Below are 10,251 nucleotides of genomic sequence, written 5' to 3' on the forward strand. Positions count from 1 at the left end.
CACTCATAGTTAGACAAACTCACCAGATTCCCTGAATAGAAAGATTCCATAGGTGACTGTAAAATGGGAGGGGGGGCTGTTTGAAATAGATGATCCCCAAGGTCTCTTCTAGATTAAAATCTATGAACCTGTGACAGTGATGCTAGTCTAAGGGTTTTTGACCAATTTTTTTTTGTCACTGATGCCTCTGGGAGTCAGATGATGAAGCCTATAGATCAGGATAATGTTTCTAAAATGAACCTAATAAATATGTAGATAATAAAGAAAACCAATTATATTGAAATAAAGACTTTTCCCATGCAAATTCATGTATTTTCTGAAATCTATCCAAAGACCCCCAATTACAAACCCCTATTCTACACTTTTATTGCGACAGATATTTGTATATTAACTTATCAGCAATCAACTGTAAATTGAATGATAAGGTATTAGCTACATGACTACAGAAATTCACATATAATAGATTGTAAGGGATTATCTTAAACTTTTTTTAGCAAATTAGAGGGGTAATAGGACGTTTTCAGGGCAAGACTAGATTTTGTCAAAAGGAATACAAGTTTATTCACTATACAAGTGAATTTTTACAAATAATTTTGATCAGAAGATGGTAGTTGACTAGAATTCACTCTTCAGATGTACAATCTAAAATCTTCTTGGTAGTTCATGACATATTGCCAATTTAATTCTTTTAGGAAACTACTGAGAAAGCATCTCTATCAAAAATATATTCTTCAAATGTTGGTTAACTGAAGTCTGTCACTTTGCCTTGACATATGGCTACCATTTAGCCATACTTAATCTAATTAATTAATTCAAGTTCAGGTTTTCCTTTTTTGGAAATGGGAAGTTGATTCTTTGGTCAAAATACTCATCAAGTGGATTTACAAATATATGTAATGTAAGGCTTGTCTATATGAAATTGTTCAAACTTAGCTAAATAGTATTATTAAAGAGTATAGTTATCAGGAATAAATATTAAAATGTAATAGAATGTGGTAATATATAAATGTTTCAAATATCTTTGGTGTTCTAGAGATTGCTTTAACTAAAATTCCACTTAGCTTAATTTATATGCATAAAGTATAGAAAAATCAAACATGGGAAAAGACAGGTGCACATGAATACTAGTTCTCAAATATAGTTTAAAAATCTGCATCCTCAAAAAAAATCATCATTTTCCTTCTTGACTAACACCAGTGAAGTGCTCATATAGGACAGAAACATGCTTTTTTTAGTTTTGTTAATGTTCTTTATATAAGACATAGCATTTCATAGACATATTACTATGTCTGTATATATATATATATATGTGAATATATATATGTGAATACATATAATATATATATATAGATGCAAATTCACATTATATCTGAAGTCCCATAATGTTTGTATTTTGTTCTGCACACAAGCTCTAAAATTCTACTTCTGGGCATGAGAAAAGAGATTAAAAATTTCTGAACACATATTAGAATGGAAAAAATGGAATGAAGAGAAGCTGTCTAATTTTAATCTGGCATGAAAATCCTACTGCAGATAGATACTTCAATCAATAAATTTTATTTTAAAACATGATACTAATTTATTATATTTAACAAGATCATTTGTGATTTATTTTTAAAAGAATTTTTAACTTCCAGTTGATTTTGTAGATGTGACAGTCAAATACTGAGTGTATCTCTGAATAAAAAATGCTCAACCTTTTCCCATTACTGCCTCAACGTCATTTACAACATTAATCTGCTAAACAGGGGCTGCAGGAAAATCTTCAATTATTTTAAAACATCCCATTTCATGTTTCTGTTGATTCTCGTGCACGGAAAACATAATCATCATCATCTCTGGTGAGATACCAATAAGAATTTTGCTAACCCCTTATAAATCCATTTATCACTCCTATGAAAGTCACTGCCTGCTTTTAACAAAGATAATGTATGTTATTGGGATTATACCACTGCATGCAGACTCATTAAAGAGAGATAGACCAAAATTTATGTCTAAGTCTTTGGACAGCAAGGCATTATTTTAACCATAAAATCCTGATATGCAAGGAGAGTGGCCAAGCCAGAGGAACCATTAAAGACTTATAATTAGCATCAATCAATGTGACACTACTGTTGACATCTTTATTACTTTAAATACACTAATCAAATACTTCTGCATTGAGATAGAAAGATTGATAGGCAGCTAGACATAGAGAATGTCCCTATGGAGAACAATTTTAAATTATCCATTCAAAAGATAACAAAAAGACATTGGTATTAATTAAACAGAAGCCTAATGTGAAGTATTAAAATGGGTAAGACTGAAATAGAAAAGCTAGGTTTGGTGTGACCAAACCCAGATGTCTTGGTTATCTTTTCCCTTTTGTCAAAATTAACACATATATCCCTTCTATGATCATCCCAACCAAACTTGCCTGATTTGGAGGAACAAATCACCCAAAGGAATCATTGCTTCAGGATACTCTCTGTCATATAAATAAATAGTTAAACACCAGTGCCCAGCTTTTACTCATTTCTTCAGCTCCGTCATTCTACACATGCAAAAATGATGAAGAGAGAGAGAGAGAGAGAGAGAGAGAGAGAGAGAGAGAGAGAGAGAGAGAGAGAGAGAGAGAGAGAGATCTAGCTGATTTTGGTATTTTTTCCATAATTACAATAGGGACTGTCAATATTATCTAATTGCATCAGTGCTCAATTTCATACCACTCAGACTCTAAAATATGCTGTTATTATTACTGCTCATATAAATATTTCAGTATTAATGAGCAAGCAGCTGTTCAGCATCTTTGTCACCTCTCAGGCCCATATGGTTACATACCTTAAGAAGAATAATTTTTAAGGAGGAATTATTGTCCAAACAGTGCCATAGTGCTTCAGTGGTGACAAACTGAAATTCTGGATTAGAATTGGGGGCATCAATTCGAAATATGAACTGGTTCTGATGAGAATTCTTATTTTGGAAATAATTTGTTTTGGTGGTGTTGAGGGTGATAGTTTTGTGTTTGTTTGCCTGTGCTTGTATGTTTTAAGATTGGCTAAGTCAAATAAGATTAGAGAGCTTACAAGACTTTCCCCCAAGAGGACAACTTCATTTCCTTCAAACAGTATTATAATAACAAATGCTTTCATTATTATGGTGATGAGGTCTGATGGTCATTAAACTACAAGTTAGGTTTGATTTACAGGTTGTCTGACTGATCATCCACCAAGAGGTTTAAAAACATATTAGATTGTCTGTGAATTACAAGTAAGGATTTCCCCAAACTGATTTTCAAATAAAAGAAATATGTGCCATAACTAGGAACTGGGTTTTGGTTTTCTTTTCAATTGTCATGCCCTCTTCCAAAGGCAAAGGAAAGGTGGACATTACTTCTTGTGAATTCATTTCGGGATGGATCATAGGATGAAATAATCCACAGAAGCAGTTATCCCTCCCTTCCCTATATCCCCCTTTTGTAATCTGAAACAGCATCAGCCCACTCAACTTTAGTTCAGCTTTTGAATTTAGCATTACAGGAAAGAACATTTTCCATTACAACATGATAGCCTTACAGAGGCTAAGTAATGAGAAAATGCAGTAATTTGGCCATTGAAAATCCAATTAGCTTAAGCCAATATTTATCAAATCACTCCTAAAACATTATACTTCAATTTTAAGTGAGTTACAGTACTTTGGATTGTCAAGCCAATAGTTTTCTCCAATGAAGTCATCAAACCTTTCAGGATCTTGTATTCATTTTAAATGCCCTGTAACCCCTCTCAAGTGAGGAAAGAAACCACTGAGTTGAGATTTACTTGCACCAGGCATAGAAAGTAATGTGGTCTGAGAGAAAGAAACAGGTATAGAGGCAGTTAGACAGAGAATGAAATGGAAACTGAGGCAAAAAAGGGAAAGATAGAGAGACAGATAGATGGTCAGAAAGCTACCTTGAGGGGAATACAAAGTTTCTCTCATTCTTAAAATTATCTTACATCAACCAGCTAAAATACTTCCTTAGCAGCATCAATGTAGATCTTGTTTTCTAATACTTTAGGAATCATGTGTTTCTTGTTGACGTTCAAGGAATGGGGAAGATTATGCAACATTTTATGAGACTGGCCTTTCCACTTAAGAAAAATTGCCAGTCAGTCAGCCACAAAAAGTCTGTTGGACACATGAGTCAGGGATGGGCACACCAGAATCAGGCTTTTATGATGATTCTTTAACAAAGAAGCTGGTAATAAATAAATCTTGTTCTGCTGGAAAATGACACAAGTAGGGGTATAGTCACTTCCTGGTCAGAAGACATTGCCTTTGCCCAAAATAAAGACAATGCTGAAGTGTGTATGCACATCACACTATTCAAACTTGAGTGAAAAGAAAAATGTCTCCAACCAAAATGATTCATAAATATGAGCCATGAGAGATGCAAGACCCTATAAAACATATCCTTCACTTTAGAAATACCAAGTTTTCCAGTTATCCACTTTATATTTTGTTCAAAAAGGAAGGAAATAGAAAGATGGCAGAGATGGAAGAGCCAAGAGGAGAGGCATAGACATTTATATACAAAACAGCCAATGATCAAAATGAAAAAAGAAAACCCATCTGTCAAATGAATCATAGATTTAGAAGTGAAACTCCTTTATTTTACAGATTAGGAAATTAAAACCCAGCAAAGTTAAATGACTCTTGAGCTGACATAGTTGGTGAAAGAAATGATCTAATTACAAAGTTTGTGCTTCTTCTATTGTGTCACACACAGTCTTTCAGAACATTCATCTTATTTTAAATATCAATATTTGTTCAATGGCTTTGATTCTCAGAAGACATAAAAGCACATTTCATGATTTTATTTGATTCCATGTTCTATTCTTGCCTAATTCAACTTCCTAGTCCATTTGAAGGAAATGGGGTGGGGACTGGTTGATGCCTTTTTTAATGCTTATAAGGCCATTTTTCATTATGGTATATATTACACAATGGAACAATTGTCAGGAAAAGGAATGAACTGTAGATATTAAGCATATTTTAACATGTGGTTTGTGTTAATTAGCAAGCAATATGACAAATGTTTAATATGTCAAATAAATTTCTGATTGGTTGAAACTACCACCCAAGTTAGCAATAAACATTACAAAAGCAGTTTAATATTTTTCACTGGGTAATTGGAGTGTCATTTTTTTTCCTGCAGAGTTGTATTATTTTATATAAGTGGCCCTTTCCTTTCCTGAAGCAGCATGGTGTTATAGGAAAAAACTGAGCTAAGTGTCAGAAAGCTTGGGTTTGAATCACTCTGCTACTATGAACTAGCTGTGTAACCCTGGACAAATTGTTCCACCTTTCAGGGCTTTTCATGGGACTTCTAGGAAAATTTTAAAATGCTAGTCAATTTTTTTTAATTTAATTAAATTTTTTTCTCAATACACAAAACTGATATTTTTTAGGTTTTTTTTCTTTTTGCAAGGCTATGGGATTAAATGGGTTGCCCAAGGCCACACAGCTAGGTAATTATTAAGTGTCTGAAGCTGGATTTGAACCCAGGTACCCCTGACTCCAGGGCCGGTGCTCTATCCACTGCGTCACCTAGCTGCCCCACAAAACTGATTTTTTAAACAAAGAAAACATAAGAAATCAAGATCTGGCATAAACTCTTCTAAATCCTACTCATAATTTTCATAAGAAGTAATACTAGTTAGATATCAAAATAAGAATAAGAATAAATAAGGATTTATATGGCATTGTAAGGTTTACAAAGTACTTTATAACTACAATTTTGTTTGTTCTTTCCACAACCCTAGGAAGTAGATGCTATTATTGTTCCCATTTGACACATAAGTAAGGAAGCTAACGAAGTCAAATTAGAACTCAGTTCTAATACTCTACTATTAAGTAGTCTCTAAAAAAAAGGTCTGTATCTTCTTTCCAAGGCTACCACTATCTCATTGAAGGGCATTGGGCATGTCCCTTAAACATTTTGAGACTACATTCCCTTATAGAATTAAAATATAAAGTTGGATTCCAGTAGAAATTCTTTGATTCTACTTCTCTTAATGCTCAATAGACTAAGATCTTTTTTTCACAACTAAGGCACAAGGTGCTTTTTTTTTTATTAAATAACAATAAGACAGAAAGATCCTTTTGGGGGAAGATGAGTTTTAAAATTATTAAAATAGAGGAATTTCTAAAACAGTGTATGAATTTACCTTTGTCTATTTGATGAGTAGGGCTCACCACTGAAAATAAAAATTGTATAGAAACATTAATCATTTATTCATTAAGCAAATCATATATATTATAAAAATAAGATGCATAGAGATAGTATGTAGCATGTCTGCTTTAGAAGAAAAGATCCTTTCTTTGATCTGGTTTCCTCCATAAATTCTATGAGGAAAGTGATCTTATAAGTCTGGTTACTTATCAAATACAAGTATAATGAGAAATATCAATGAGATAATCCTTCAGCATAATATCTAAAGGCATTGTGATCAACATACTAAAGATGCTATGGTTGAATAGTCTTCAAACATTCATTCATTAATTTAGTCATTCAATGAACAAATACTGAGTTCCTGGTCTATACAAGGTATCACAATATAAAAGGCAAAATTTCTGGGGTTTTTTCCGATTACATAGCTTATAAATTCACTGAAGGAAAATGAAATCTGAGCAGTGTGGGTATGACCTTTCTTCTCATTTATTATCGAAATCTGGATTACAAATCTACATTGTACGTTCATTCCTTAACACATACTATTTGTTACCTAACAACAACAACTGAGGTAATACAGGACTCTGAGTGAAGAATGAGTATCACAAATAATATACATCAAAGACAAAGATGCAGGAAAGGGTTCACATATCAATAGGGGAAACAAGGGAATTATTCTATACTACTTCAAATTGAAGACTAAAAATGTTCTGATATGTTTCATTTTATTTCAATCATCTTTCTCTTTTCTCCTCAATTTTCAGAATTTCTGCTGGTGAATTACCTGAATTCCAGGTTTCAAAGAATCTACCCATCACAAAACATGTATGTCTTGTACACAGTAGACACTAAATACAGAATTATTGAATTGCATATGCATAATTTGATTAATATTGATGCATATCACTTTTAAGTTCTGACAACAGCTTAAGGTTTCCTAGCTTATTTTTGTGGCAATTGTGCATTTTTCTCCACTGACCAGAATAAGAATTGCAAGTATCAGAACATTAGAATTTTAGTCTGTCTGCTCATACCTTGATCAGAAATAACCACCAATTACCTAGCAGATCTGCTTTAATGAGACTGCCAGAGATTACCAGATCAAAGTGATTCAACTGTGCTCTGGAGAATATCTGAATATTTAAATTAAATACATCAAAATAAAATTTTCAAAACCAAGTATAATATTGGCTTTTCTTTAAACCACAAAATGAATACATTGAAAGTGCCTCAACCAATTGCTTTACTATTTTAAGCTGATTTTCTATTATGTTGGATTTCAGAAGGTACCATAGGAACTCCTATAGAATCAATTTTTTTGATTTACTTAATGGAATATGTTCTACAATCATGGGCATACTATAATAGTACATGATGCCTGATCCTAGTTAAAGAAAGTAGCAGGAAGTAACCAGATATATAATTACAGACTGCCCCTAGCAAATACTCCATCACACCTTTTATTCCTCAAGGAATTTTTATGCTAGTCTTCTGTCTGGACTCATCATTATTCAGTGGTATTTATTAAATATTCCTTTGAAATTCAAAACAAAATAGTACATAAACAGATGCTTTCTATCCAGTAGGAGCTTGTGATTAAAAAGGACCATAGCCTAAAAAATTAACCCAACAGAAAAAATATGGTAGAAACTCATTCATAATCTAGGAAGTTGACTTCTGTTCATAAAGTACTAATTTCTGAAAAGTTGACAAAATTTTTCATGTTGGATAAAGTGGTGAAAATAGTGGACCTGTGAACACCCAATATCTTCCAGTAGTAAGACTTTGAGAATAAGACAAGACTTCAAAAGTTTTTTTGAACAAAGATGTTGGGAAGGAGGGAGCTAACTTCAGAAAAAGAATATTGAATGTCAAGAGACAAAAATGATATAGAAAGGTTAGTAGTCAGATTACAAAGATGGAGTATATATGGACTGAGCCTGAGAATGGTCAAAGCATTTTGAGTTTTCCCAGTTAAGGCTTGAATGGTCATCTAGTTTCCTCTCTTGGGTTAAGTGATAACAATACTTGCCCATACAACTCCTGAATCAGCAAGATCTAAATTTGAATCATGGTTCTGATACTCAGTAAGTGAGACACTAAACAATTTTAATCTTGTTAAATCTTGTTTTCCATATATTTAAAGTATACATATAATAATATTTATGTTACTCTGTTTTAAAAACAATTTATAAACCTGAAAATTATATAAGTGAAACATCATTATTAAACAATCTGATGGTGGGAAGAGGGAGAGATTTTATGCTGAGAGCAAGTTTTCAATTTTCAGACTCACTAGGAGTATTTACCTTTTATAGGTTCTTCCTTCAGACTAAGCTAAATCCTAACCATCAACTCATACCAACATAGGTCTAAGTAACTATTTCTAGTTCTTGTCTCTAAATTCTATATAACATTTAGTTATAAAATGTGGTATTCTAATCCGCAGGTTGTTTGACAGGTCTATCAATGTACGAGCTTAAAAGGCAAAAAGAACTCTGATATTTATACCCTTTCAAAATGTATTGTTTTACCAAATTGATGGGACTTATCAATGAGAAATATTTTTATAATGTCAATACAAGTATATAGACTTGTAATTGTGCCAGTACATCAAGGTTTCCGAAACCAAGTTCTTCATTAAACCTTAAACATGGGGCAGCTAGGTGGCACAATGGATAGAGCACTGGTCCTGGAGTCAGAAGTACCTAAGTTCAAATCCAGCCTCAGACAATTAATAATTGCCTAGCTGCGTGGCCTTGGGCAAGTCACTTAACTCCATTTGCCTTGCAAAAAAAACTTTAAACATGAAACTAAGGAGTTATGGGGATCCCAAATATCTGTGAACTAGAAGCTTCTTGTAAAACTCACTATAAACATGTACTGAGTTACAAATATAAAGGATAAATATATAATACAATGTGAACTGGATGACCTCTTCCAATCAAAAAAGTTTAAGGAACAATCCACAGAAGCTTTCTCCATGCCACTGTCTCTTCAAATCCTACTGCCTTACAAGAAACACTTCTAGGTTAGACTATCATGCTTTCAAGAATTCATGATGGTGGCCCTAAGAGTCTTTGCTTTTATCTACATTAGTGAAATCAATTATTTATTCTTAGTTATCAAGTTATCTCAAAAGAGAAGATAGGATTAGAGACCTGACTTGTGATTTCACTATTATAGAGAATTTTGGATGACAAAGTTCCCTCTATTATTGTATATTGACGCTTAAAAGTCTTCAAGTCTCCAAGAGCAGTAAGAGGTTAAATGACTTGAAAATATCAGACAGCAAGTATGATTCAGAGGTGGAACAATGACTCCAGTTACCCCTGCCTTCAAAGCCTGCTCTCAAACCACTATATCACTTGTGTCAAACTCAAATTTAAGTGGGGGCCATTAATTCATAGATAAGGATGCCTGTGGGATATATACTGACAGTTTTAAAGCATAACATTATCTATGTTTTATTGTATTTTATTTACTTTGCTAAATATTTCCCTGTTCCATTTTAGTGTAGTTCGGGCTGCTCTCAGGAGTGTTGTGAGCTGTAGGCTATATGTTTAAAATTTCTGTACTTTATTCCACTTCCATTATTTGGAATAGTCTACAGAAATGAAAACAAGAAATAGTCATTAGAAAGTGTATCTCTTCAACCTCTCCATATTAGAATGAAATACTAAAGACTAATTTTATTCAATAATCCTTATTACAAAAAATTCCTCTATTGGAATTTTTAAAAAATATTGTTTTTCAATTTTATCTGACTTTTTATTTTCTTATGACCCCAAATGGGGTTTTCATGGCAGAGATACTAGAGTGGGTTGTCATTTCCTTTTCTAGCTCATTTTACAAATGAGGAAACTGAGAAAAAACAGAGTTAAGTGATTTGTGCAGGGGTACACAGCTAGAAAGTATCTTAGGCTAGATTTGATTTCTGGAAGGAGTCTTTCTGACTCCAAGCCAAGTACTGAGCCACCTAGATGCCTTAAATGCCTTATATTAAGAAACTATCACGATATTTTTAATGGCATATCTAAAGTAACCCAAATTTCAAT

The sequence above is a fragment of the Macrotis lagotis genome, chromosome X (assembly GCF_037893015.1).
Source record: "Macrotis lagotis isolate mMagLag1 chromosome X, bilby.v1.9.chrom.fasta, whole genome shotgun sequence".
Taxonomy (NCBI): domain Eukaryota; kingdom Metazoa; phylum Chordata; class Mammalia; order Peramelemorphia; family Peramelidae; genus Macrotis; species Macrotis lagotis.